The sequence below is a fragment of the Amblyomma mixtum genome, chromosome 2 (genome assembly GCF_055824585.1).
Source record: "Amblyomma mixtum isolate Tamu chromosome 2, ASM5582458v1, whole genome shotgun sequence".
NCBI classification, from domain to species: domain Eukaryota; kingdom Metazoa; phylum Arthropoda; class Arachnida; order Ixodida; family Ixodidae; genus Amblyomma; species Amblyomma mixtum.
Genome location: NC_143013.1, coordinates 238,471,469 through 238,484,593, shown reverse-complemented (window position 1 = coordinate 238,484,593; position 13,125 = coordinate 238,471,469).

The window sequence follows — 13,125 nt, the reverse complement described above, 5'->3', positions numbered from 1 at the left end:
CCAGGCCTTCGATAAGTTAGCTGCTCCATTGAGTGAGTGGCACAGCAGCTGCCAGTCTTGGAGAGCGAGCTGCAGAGTATACTTCTCAACTTCTTGACTGATGCGAGTGAGAGCACGCCTCCGATGGGGTGTCCGGCCTGATCGGCGATACGCCTTGAGAGCACGAAGCCTACGATTCCACAGACTCAAAAGGTGGGAGTCCGGCTTTGGGGCATCAAACTTGACTGAAAGCTTCGTTGTAGCTTTCTTCTTGGCATCGCTGATCTGAGTAATGAGCTCGTCTAACCCTGTGGGAACGTTCACCGTACCGAGCATTCTACGAAAATCGTCCCACGAGACATGCTCCTCTATTCGACGGCGTTGTTGCCGCTGTAATGACTTTCGCCCTCGAGGAGCCCATGAGACCACCACGGGATAATGATCACTGCCCATGACATCATCAGCCCTCGACCATAGGATCTCACTGGGATGAGACACTAGTGTCAAGTCTGGGGAAGTGTCTTGTTGACCTTTGTGCTGGCCAAGGCGAGTAGGTAGCGTGAGGTCGTTGGCTATGGTCAGTTTCGCTCTGACAATTTTCTGCCAAAGGTGCCTTCCCCTAGCATCCGAGTGATGATATCCCCAGCTGCTGTGCATGGCGTTAAAATCACCCCCAACTACAACGCGATCCTGGGGATATATCCTTAAGAAGTGTTCTACAAAAGACATATCCACTCGATATGTCCTAGTACCGAATGATCGCGCATAAATTGAAAAAACTAAGGCTTGTTGGTCGCCATCTAAGCTAAGGCGTACTCCCGCTACCTCCTGCGTCTGCGTGCACCACGCGGAAGTATCTAGTTCAGTGTGGCCCGTGCGCGACAGAACAAGAACGCATGCCTGCCCATTGGCCATTGGAGGCGCAGATCGCGATCCTGGCCCGGGACGCCGGTGCTCTATGGAAGGGGTGCAGTAAGGTTTGTACCCTATTAAATTGGGGTTATTAAGGCCAGTCTCCTGAAGCAGGATAGCTATAGGAGGCGTTGGCGTGATGGACAGTCTCCTCTGAAGTTCCGCTTGTTTGCGACGGATTCCCCGGCAGTTCCATTGCAAGAACCATATAGGAGAGTCCGAAGCAAAAATGTCATGTGGTTTCGCGCTAATTCCTGCCATTATTAAACTGGAAGGTACGCGGGAGTGAAGATGATGTGTGCCCAATTTCGGGCTCTTGATTCAGAGAAACCTGTGACATTCCCAAGAGTGGGAGCATACGCTTGATCACCTCGGCAGTGACCAGTTCGATAATGCGCGTGAGCTGGTTTTCATCTAAGTGTAGCGCACGCGAACTATCTTTTGCAAGATTCGTTTGCGCGCCGCGTTGCGTATCACGGAGTGTTTCGGCGTAAAGCCGATGGATGCGCGCTTGCTTTGGTGCCGTCGCGGTATGCTCAAAAACTGCGGCTAGAGATGAGGTGGCATTCCTTTCACTATTGCTCTCAGATTGTGTGGAGGGCTTGTGCGCGCCTTGCCGTTTAGATTTATGTTCGCTGTCTCGTGTCTTCTGCTTCGGCTCACTTTGTAGTGGAGGGAAGTCCTGATTAACAAGCACAACTGACTCCGAGGCTGATTGCTGCGTATTGACAGGGCTCTTGTGCACCGACGTCGACACCGTTTGGTTACCACGTAGAATCTCGGCTTGTTGTTTGCGTTCTTTTCGTCGCGATACTCGGATACGACGGAAAATGCCATTCCTCAATGTTTTTGTGGCCTGCCGCCGAGCAGGGCACTTTGGGTCCGTGGCTACGTGGGGACCTCTGCAATTGCGGCAAAGTGGTTCCGTCGGACAAACCTCGAGGTTTCCATGTGCAAGGCGACCGCAGTACGAGCATCGACGTTGGTCGACTAGTGGACACGAAATTGCCCTGTGTCCGATTTTGTGACAGGTCTCGCATATGATAGACTTCGGGTGATAAGGTGTCACCGGGAGGAGTATGCTGTACAGATGAATTTTTCGGGGAAGTCTGGAGCCCTCAAACGTGATTAGAGCTGCTCCGTTCTTGCCCATAGGCCTGGCGTTTATTATCCTGCACGAGTAGCACGTGAGGTTTGCCATGAGCTGTTCGCTTGTTAACCCGTTGGCACGATAAATGACCCCACGGATCTGGCCGGGGCGTATGGTTTCATAAGCTTGAATAGGTGTCTCCTTTCCAGAAATTAGGAGAGACTGCAGTCCAATTAGATGGTCTCTGGCATGCATATGCGATATGTCGACAGCAAACTGATTGCTGCGTTCAAGAGGCCGTACTTGAAAGCCAGAGTGAAAATGAATTTTTCGAAGCTCATTGGCAACAGCTTCGTGCAGCCAGTGTGCGGGGAGTGTCCCTAGTTGTCCAGGTGAGGTTAGCTTAATTATCACAGTGTATTTAACACTGATTGGATCGGCGGCTGCGGCCTTGTTCTTTCGCCTAACAGGCTGCCAATCATCTTCTTCAGTATGTTCATTATCAGCCAAGTGATCGATTCTGCCCATTGGGGTGACTATGGACGCTGAGGCACAGCCTAGCGATCGATAATGCGCATCCGTGAAGCGAGCATTTATAGCTATCGGCGAGTGGGCATGTTTTACGCCGTGTCGTTTGTTCTCAAAGCGAGTGCTTTCTTGGGCCATCCGCGAGGTGCCTGACCCCATCCTAGGTTGCTTGGCAAATTTCGAAAACGGAAAAGTGCAAGATCCTACCTCGGAAGGGGCGCTTCCCGGCTTGTTTTCCGTGGAAAGAACAGAGAATGGGTTGGAGACAGGTATCGTCGCAACCACTTGAATGGCTTCGTCATCCGCCATGCTTTCGTCGGCGCCGAGCACGGCGTCAGGTTCGGCCGCTGCGTTATCTGTGCCGCTGCAAAGCGATGTTACCGCGGCGTCTTGCCGAGGCTGCTGCGAAGCCATGTTGGCGGCTTCGGCGGTAGGCGTATCCGATGCATCCGGATGGTTTCCTGGGGTAGTCGTTGACGCGGAAGCGTTGAAACCGTCGTCCACAGGTGACGAGGAACACGATGGCGGTGGCCCATTCATTTTTGGGAGCCTAGCCCAAAAACGTCCGGGCCAAAAAGCTTGAAAAAGTCGGAGCGATGCGAACGTGCGTCTGTTCGAGACGGCTGCTTGCAGCGCCACCCACGTTGTTGTTGTTGTTGCCTTGATGGCACGGCACACACCCACGACGGGGGATTGGCCAGAGTTAAGGGAGGACAGCCCAAAAAAGGTAAATTGGTGCCAAGCTAATGGATTAACTTTTGTTGCCAAGGTAATGATTTAACTTTGGGTAAGAATTCCGAGGAATAAAACATGCAATTATAGATTTAAAAAATGAATAAAAAAAATGAATGGGATAAAATAAACGTCTCAGCTCGAGCTTGTTTTTCCTCCCCATACAACATTGCCCTCGTGCTTTAGTCTATATTATGTACAAGCGCTCGCCGGCAAAAACAAACGCAAATTGAGCCCATTATCTTCCACCCAAGCAGTATTAGTCAGCATCATCACAATAAGTGCGAGTTTGGTTTGCGTCGCTGCGTGCATTGCGCAGGTTGGTATCACGTGACTCTGGTGTCCATACCATTGCCATTTTGCGGCCATATAGTCGCGGCGCTTTGCCGTAATGCTGCAGGGCAACCATCGTCTCATATCTCGGCAAGGCTCTAGTCTGTGTTACATCTGTGCTTTTCATGCCAGTCATCGTGCGTAACAACCTTGGACTTTAGGAACAACTGCATATTTTTATGGAGATTTTTGGAGCGACCTTCTGTGCAAAATTTCTTATCACCAAGGAATACTAGGTTATTTCTTGCACCTGCGCTATGAAGGTGTGATCAAAACACTTTTAATACCGTTTTTAGTTGCATCAGATTTCATATAAATACAAAAAAAAGCAGTAGAGTCGAGTGCTCTAATATCAAAGTCATTACTTTCAGAGCCCAATCATGCATTCTGGCGGCGGCCGTGAGCAGTCATTAATTTCCAGCCGTTTGGAAACGAATATTCACCCTACAGTGGAGGATGAGTAACGCTCTAGTATCAGCTCATTTGGAGGAAACGAACAAGTAAAGTTCATGGACCTAGTGCCATATGAAAAAAGCAGTACAGTTGAGTGCTGTCTTGTGAAAGCCATTACTTTCAGAGTCCAACGACGCCGCATTTTTCACATCAGGAAAAGTCAGCAATGGACAAATGAAACGCTACGACAACGTCAATCTCAACACAAAAGTTACTGAGCCCGTTATATGATCAGGTGTACCGCGCCGTGTATATTGGATGATGGATGCATTTCCAGGCATTCAGACAACAGCAGGTGCCAAGGCATGACACACATCTATGCCAGCTCACCAAACAGCGTAAATGATTGAACGCCACTCATTCTTGCACAGTGCAAATTCGGTAGGTGAAAACTCGATTCCCGACATCCATTTTCCTTCGTTTCTCAGTCAAACGGAGTGCGTGGCTAGGTGCCCCCTGAAACATTTCAGAACGAAACCTTCGACCATCCCCAGCAATGCCATGCAGGTCCACATATAGAGGCCCTATGAGCAATTGTTTTCTCTCTCTAGTATTGGCAGTTCTGTTCACGGGCTTAGTCAGAAGTCAGCAGCCAGTGCAATGGTGCGGCAAAAAACTGAGTGAGTTCCACAAAATTTTGCTTGCCAGATAGCGCCTGTGTTGTGGGTGTGTGCTCTCTCCTCTTTTGTCCGTCGTACTGGTTTTGCGCTACTCTTATGTTATGTATCAGTACCGACTTGCCCAAATTTCTACCCTGGTGAATCCTTCGTTTCCTTCGCTAGTTCAACTGAAGACTCCCTCATCATCATCATCATCATCAGCCTGACTACACCCACTGCAGGGCAAAGGCCTCTCCCATGTCTCTCCAATTAACCCTGTCCTTTGTCAGTTGCCGCCACTGTATCCCTGTAAACTTCTTAATCTCATCCGCCCACCTAACTTTCTGCCGTCCCCTGCTACGTTTGCTTTCTCTTGGAATCCACTCCGTTACCCTTAAGGACCAGCGGTTATCTTGCCTTCGCATTACATGCCCTGGCCAAGCCCATTTCTTCCTCTTGATTTCAACTAAGATGTCATTAACCCGCGTTTGTTCCCTCACCCACTCCGCCCTCTTCCGATCTCTTAACGTTACACCTATCATTTTCCTTTCCATAGCTCGCTGCGTTGTTCTTAACTTAAGCTGAACCCTCTTTGTTAGCCTCCACGTTTCTGCCCCATAGGTGAGTACCGGTAGGATACAGCTGTTGTATACTTTTCTCTTCAGGGATATTGGTAAGCTACCATTCATGATCTGAGAGAACCTACCATATGCGCTCCACCCCATTCGTATTCTTCTAGTTATTTCCCTCTCATGATCCGGATCTGCGGTCACTACCTGCCCTAAGTAGACATATTCTCTTACTACTTCCAGCACCTCGCTACCAATTCCGAACTGCTGTTCCCTTGCTAGGCTGTTGAACATTACTTTGGTTTTCTGCATGTTAATTCTTAGCCCCACCGTTCTGCTCTGCCTGTCTAACTGATTGATCATGCTTTGCAGTTCTTGTCCTGAGTGGCTTAGCAAGGCAATGTCATCAGCGAATCGCAAATTACTCAGGTATTCTCCTTTAACTCTTATCCCCAACTGTTCCCATTCCAGTCCCCGGAATACCTCCTGTAAGCAGGCAGTGAAGAGCATTGGCGAGATCGTGTCTCCCTGCCTGACCCCTTTCCGTATTGGAATTTTATTGCTGACTTTATGGAGAACTATAGTAGCTGTGCAGTCGTTATAAATATCTTCCAATATTTTCACATAACACTCTTCTACACCCTGATTCCGCAATGCCTGCATGACAGCTGAGGTTTCCACCGAGTCAAATGCTTTCTCGTAATCAATGAAGGCTATATATAAGGGTTGGTTATATTCTGCGCATTTCTCTATCACCTGATTGATAGTGTGAATGTGGTCTATTGTCGAGTATCTTTTACGAAAGCCTGCCTGATCATTTGGTTGACTAAAGTCCAAGGTTGTCCTGACTCTATTAGCGATTACCTTAGTAAATACCTTGTAGGCAACGGACAATAAGCTGATTGGTCTGTAATTCTTCAAGTCCTTCACATCTCCTTTCTTATGAATTAAGATAATGTTAGCGTTCTTCCAAGCTTCTGGTACTCTCGAGGTCACAAGGCATTGCGTATAGAGGGTGGCTAGTTTTTGTAGCACAATCTCTCCTCCGTCCTTCAACAAATCTGCTGTTACCTGATCCTCACCAGCTGCTTTCCCTCTTTGCATTGCTCCTAAGGCTTTCTTTACTTCCTCCTTCGTTACTGGCAGGATGTCCCATTGCTGTGCTTGACTGCCTCCCTCAGTAACTTGATGATTACATTCGCTACTGTATAGATTTGTGTAGAACTCTTCGGCTAATTCAACTATCTTATCCATATTGCTGATGACATTGCCCTGTTTGTCTTTTAGCGCATACATCTGGTTTTTACCTATGCCCAGTTTTCTCCTCACTGATTTTAGGCTACCGCCGTTCCTTAGAGCATGCTCAATTTTCTCCATGTTAAACTTTCTTATGTCGGCTACCTTGCGCTTATTTATTAACTTCGATAGCTCTGCTAGTTCTATCCTGTCTGTGGAGTTAGACGTCCTCATGCTTTGGCGTTTCTTAATCAGATCTTTGGTCTCCTGAGATAGCTTGCTGGTATCCTGTCGAACCATCCTACCACCTACTTCTGCGGCGCACTCTGTAACGATAGCTGTAAGATTATCATTCATTGTTTCAACACTGCGGTCGTCTTCATCAGTTAAAGCGGAAAGCGGAAGGTGGTTTTATTCCTTCAACGCACACGTCACTGTAAAAGATAATAGATTACTCTTTAAGCATTAAACATGGTTTCGATTGCGCATTATCTGGCGCTGTAAAGATTTCAAACCAATTTTTTCATTCAGAAATTTTTAAACCTACGTGCGCTACACTTTTACAGGCATTTTAGCCTCTTCCTCACACGCTTCTGTTGCTGTCTCGATACGTTCGAAACGAGAAACGGTAAGAAAAATGCTGCATTGTTACGGATACTTTATTAGCGTGAAAAGAACACGCAGATGCCTTTTTTTTACAGTCAAAGCACGAGGACCGAGGCTTTACTGATGATGTGCTAAGATTTCAGGTACGCAATTCGACAGCCACAATATTCTGACCATAATAAGCGACACACAAACAGTCAAGTAAAACTCTAGTTTGGGCGAGTTGGTTCATGATGAGTTGGTCAGTCCTGTGTTTTGTGTGCCTTCTGTGTCCCCGTTTCTTGCGCCATACCAGTTTTTATTTCACACGAAACAGCTCGCGGGGCTTGCAACAGATGGGCTGCGATTTTCTGTCGCCATTTTGGTACGATATAATTCGTGCTGGAAGTTGCAGCTAGCTTACACGCGCATGTAACCTCGTCCAGATTTAATGCAGTGGTGATCAGCGTTGCCTTGAACTAGAAACCGCACAGTTGTTAGATTTCTGATTGCGCAGCACTGAACTTATAAGCATGCTACCTCTCTTCCGCGCGCACTACGTTCTCGAGACTTTCCTGCAGCGTTGGCACACGTCCTTTCTTCATACCATTTATGCCTTCGGTCTCGATAGAATTTCAGAGCTCTTAGCGGAGCACGCACTCTATTTAGCTGGACTTTGTGTATCTTTAAAGCATTTTCCCCCTTGACCATTGGGCGGCGCTGCTTGCCCTGCCCATCTGACAGGATTTGTCAGAACGTGTAGCCACAAAAAGAAACTTAACGAAGACGACACATGTGTGTTGTGTGCGGTAAATTTGTAGAAACCTCTGAACACCTCATACTCAAATGAGACGGTATTCATCCGGATGTCGGTACAGGCACAGTCATTCTCTTTGACGCCTTAGGGTCCAGCGATAACAATGGTTATGTAAATAAATCTGCAGTGGAAGTTAGCAAAAAGCGATTGGAAGATTGGTGACTTGAAAGCAGAGAGATCACATAAGGTTAGAAGTGTAGGGCTGAAACCGGTCCTAAAGAAAATGGCGAATTTTAAGGCTAATTTTCATCATAGTTAAACAAAAATAAAAAAATTCGAGCATGGTGGGAACTCCAGCACCTTCCATTCATCCATTCACCTTTTACTTAATTCAGGCCCTTTCATATCGCTTAATCAGCGGTGGTAGTGCTAACTATGACGGCTTCTAAAGATACTTTTGCTCAGCTTTTTTTTTGACTAAAGATGATGAGAATCTGCGCAGAATCTGCACAGGAAAGTACGTTTAACGATCAAAATTTGGTTACGATGTCGTTGTAATGGCCGGAATTCGGCTACGCTTGACAAATTGCGGACTATTGCCATTTTATTTTGAAAGACAGGTGAGAGGTTATATTCACTTACTCATCCGTTTCGCTGTCATGCTTCATGCTCTCGGGTTGAAAGAGTTCTCTTTGATCAAACATTACTGCAATACGGCCTGACAAGTTGTGTGCCATGAATGGAGGTCCACCACACACGATCCGGCACTGTGCGATGCTATAACCACGGCCCACAGCTGCTCATTTCGGTGCTGATGAGCGGAGCCTTAAGCAGCTCAAAATGGTCGACTCTCGCTATCTCAATTTCAGCTGAGACAACTGAATACACTGTTACAACGTTTAGAACCGCCGGTAAACCCAGTTCTCGGTCTTATCGCACCGACGGCAACTTCACTGCATAGCCTTCTTGCTGAAGCAGCAGTAGCGGTTCCAGATCCTGTGACGAATGAGGGCGTTGTACTGCAGCTTTGATACGAGCTATTGTTGATCCGCAAGAGGGCGAAATGCTGGCCGAGACAACGAAATTGCTCCTCCAGGTTCCGCTTTCAAGAAGACCTCATTTACACAGCCAGCGCTAGTTTCCTGAGGGAGTACAAAGCCGGGAGCTTGGCTCCAATGCCGTAGAACACTCGTTTTGACTCTTTCCGCCCTCATTATTATCTATGATCGTGAAAACTTTTTACGGCTTAATACATTTTCTGCACAGTAGGGAAACAAACAAAAACACGATTTCGAGCGGATGTGAGCATTCTAGACAGAAAGCCATGCCGTCGTATGACGACGCCAGGGCTTTGTGGTTGCAGTAGTCATGAACTTCAGGCAGGGTATTGTTCCCAAGTACTCGGCGCAGAAATATTTTCTCACAACGGAAAAGACGCCCTAACTGATTGATTGACTGATTCCCCTTATTCCACTCAGGGTCACTCTGTTACCTAGTTACTGGTTGGGGAAATAGGAAAGAAAAGTTCCCGCACGATGGTTCACTCCTCTTGAGTCCGCTGATTAAGCTGGGCATACCTGAACCTTATGGGAAAGTTATCGCGTGTCATAAAGCCGTGAAGGTATTTTTAACTTCTTTTTTTCTTCAATTGATGAAGAGTTTCTCGGTGTAGTCCTTAAGCTGTCGCCACTGCAGCTTTTTTTGGTCACACATAGTGGCCTATTCAGTCATGCAAACATCGTCAACCAACAGCTGCACACATCAACTTCGCCGTTTCTGTGGCTGAAAAATACTTCAAACTTTTCTTATGCGTTCGCTACCCTCCCGCTGGATTCTACTGCGTCCTCTTTGGAATTTTTTTCTGGAACTTTAATCTGAGAACTTTCGACTTCCTCTATTCTTGCTCCTTTATCTATACTAGCATACTCTACTAATTCTGCCTACCCTACAACTGCCACTTCGTGAAACCTACACTGGGATATTTTAACGCACGCAAAATGATCTTACTTCCATTTTGACTCCTTCAAATTTACGGAGAAGCAATTCTATGAACAACGCTTTCCTAAGTTCACTTGAGCGATACTCAATATCGTCATGCGCTGCCGTCATCAAACGAGGACATATAATGATGGTGCACAATTTTTAGTATTATTATAGGGGGAAAATGTTTTTTAGTTTATTGTGTCCAGTAAAGTCGGACGAAATACGGAAATATGTAAAGATGCCGAAGGTAGTAGATATGAAAAAAATGGAATTATAAATTTTCTCTTTAACGTCCAGAAGCGACGTGTGGGTTATGAGGTACGCCATAATGAAGGGTTCCGGATTGAGTTTTATCACCCGGGGTGTACACATTCACGCGCGCTTCACAGCACAGCACATAGGCATTTTTCGTTTTGCTCCATAAAAACAAAGCCGTTGCGGCAGAAGTCGAACTGCGACTTTGGATATCAGTAGCTGAACGTCAAAGCAGCTCAGTCGCCACGACGAGTTATGCCGTGGTAAATGTTCGAAAACGCAGATCCCAGGCCGTCTTCGGTTTCCAAATCCCAAATCCCAAATCTACTCCACCTTGGGGGATTCCCCTAAACATTTGACCAACACCTAAACTTGCGGTGCGTCAGACAGCCGGTGTGCGCTGCCTAGGCGATCTAAACCTGTGTCATCAACGTCTCCACCTTTCGCGTCAAGGCTTGGGGACTAGTAGCGCAACAAGAACGTCGCGCTCCGGGTCGCAGTGTTAGTATACTGACTATATTATCGTATGTCCATGTGTCGCACCTTGAAGCATCGCCTGGACACATCACTAATTCTTGCAAAATCAGGACCCGTACTCTATGAGGATCGATTGTCTTTTACCCATTTCGAATCCGTTTGGTCTTTTGGCATTGGCCAGTGTTGATTGATTGATTGATTGATTGACTGATTGATTGATTGATTGATTGATTGATTGATTGATTGATTGATTGATTGATTGATTGATTGATTGATTGATTGATTGATTGATTGATTGATTAATTGATTGATTGATTGATTGATTGATTGATTGATTGATTGATTGATTGATTGATTGATTGATTGATTGATTGATTGATTGATTGATATGCGGTGACATCTTCGCGGCCTTCGAGCGTCGGTGAGAAGTGACTCGACCACTGGCTCATTGGCGACCGCACCTCGCCGTTGGCTTCAATTCGCAGCCACTGGTCAGGCGGCGCATGCGGCAATTGTCGAAGGCTGTGGTCGGCGCAGAGACTCGCTACCACGTGATTTCTTTGATTGACCCCGTGCTCTTTTTGTGTGATGCTGCCGTCACTTTGACGTCATTTGAAAGGAAATGAAAAAATTATATCTTTTTTCAAATGAATCCGTATAAAATACGGCCCCCGGTCCGGCAGCAACCAGTAGAGGCACCCGGGTTTGCTGAAAATTATTTAATTATGACTAGTTATGATTACAGTGCGTAATCTACAATCACTACCACCACATTGCTTTTTTTTTCTGAGGGGCAAAGGGTCGCCCCATGAACAGTTCCCATGAAATGTGGTGGGAAGGTGGGGAGTTGGCTTGACAGAATTAAAAATTAACAGCACTAAGTACACTAAGCGCAAAAAAGCACTAAGTATAAGAGCTGATTCGCGAAAAAGAGGCTATTATAAAGACTTCAAAAGGCAAAGAAATAATGCGTTGAAATTTGGCTGGGTATTTGGTAATGTGCTGCTTATAATACGACTGTTCACTAAGACGTCACGACGTGCACGTGGTGTGAAAGCTCAGAGATCACTTAACTGGCGACAGTGTAGGAGCATTCGACGTTGAAATATTTGAGAGCGCAGTACATCACCCATCTGCTGACGCGCTGGACGAGAAAGAGTTTGCATATCTTTGCGGGCAGTTAACCTGAAGCATTTATTTCGATGTTTTTGTTGTTGTTGTTGGGTTGTTGTTGTTCTATCGCTGCCTGCTTTGTAGGGAGGCTGCGGGCTTCAGTCAAGTCGCTTGGTTGTCAAGCGGCTTTTATCCGCAGTCTCCCCCATCACTGATGGAAATAAACAAGTTATTATTATTATTTCTGTGTGTGCATTTGTTGCGATGCCTGGGTTTGGACTGTCAAGTTTTTTCCTCTCTTTCTTGAAGACTGTATTCCTAATCAGTATTCATTTGCGAGGCAGGACTTGCGATGTGTATTCTCTTCCTTGCGCTCTGTCTTCTTCGCGTTGTGCTATTACATAATCCTTCCGAAGTCTTCACTTCCCTTGCTTCATGCCTTTCATCACCGGTGATCATCAACCTTCCACTTGGTTCGAAAAATACGAAGGATCAAATTGTGGCTGTATGGCGAGGCAAGGACTTCAAACTGGGGTACTATCTTTAGGTTCCAACTTATTACGAGGTTTGGAACACCATGGAGGTTGATCAGAAACCTACGTGATCCACGTGGCTGCGTGCCTGTTGCCGCTCTCCCCTTACTAAGTTTAAGCGGTGTGAACTTTCCTCTACAGTTTTCTGCATTCTGGACAAAACTTTTCGTTGCGTTATATTAGTACAGCGTCATTATTGGTCCAACAGTCATTCTACATGCCCGGGTGTCTTAGTGGCGGGGACGTTAGGCTGCAGGGTATAGGACATTTATAGGACATGCATAGGCAGGGTATAGGACATGCAGGGTATAGGACAGCCGCCCCGGCGGCTGTATTTCCGAGCCGGCGAAACAGAAAAACCTGCCATGTGCAGTGCGATATTAGTGGACTCTAAAAAGGAAGGCGGAGAAGAGAAAAGCTTTTCAAACAAAAAGAAGTTTCTTGAGCTTATGGAAGGGGGCCTCATTTCAGGGCTTCACCGCCTTCAGCTGCCATGCGGACCTGCTGGATCAGGGCCCGCTGGTCCTCCAAAAATCATCGTTCGTCAGCTGCGCCTCCCACGGTTAAAAAGACGAACTCTAAAAGGCCTAATGGCCATAGGTCTCCGCAATAGGCGCTTTCATAGCCCGCGTGCAGTTTTAAGTTGCTGTACCCCATAAGTACGATGCCATACCATACCATACTGTACCTGTTCTCGTATATTTATTTCCGCTAGACCCTTGGGAGGAGGCAAAGGCATTGCGGTCGGCGACAGCGATGGTTTTTGGATGCAAGGCACTATTGTTCCGGGTTGGTGTTCGGGCGCAAGCAATAACCGTGAGTATTAATTGATTATTTACTTTTCAATGATCAGAATTATTTGCAGTGTGTCTACATCACGTTAATTAGCAATGTTATTGCAACGGAAAGTGCACTTCGTGTAATAGATACAAATAAAATCTTTTCAGCTCACGTCACTGCAGCAAAACATCACTGACATCTCCACATACCT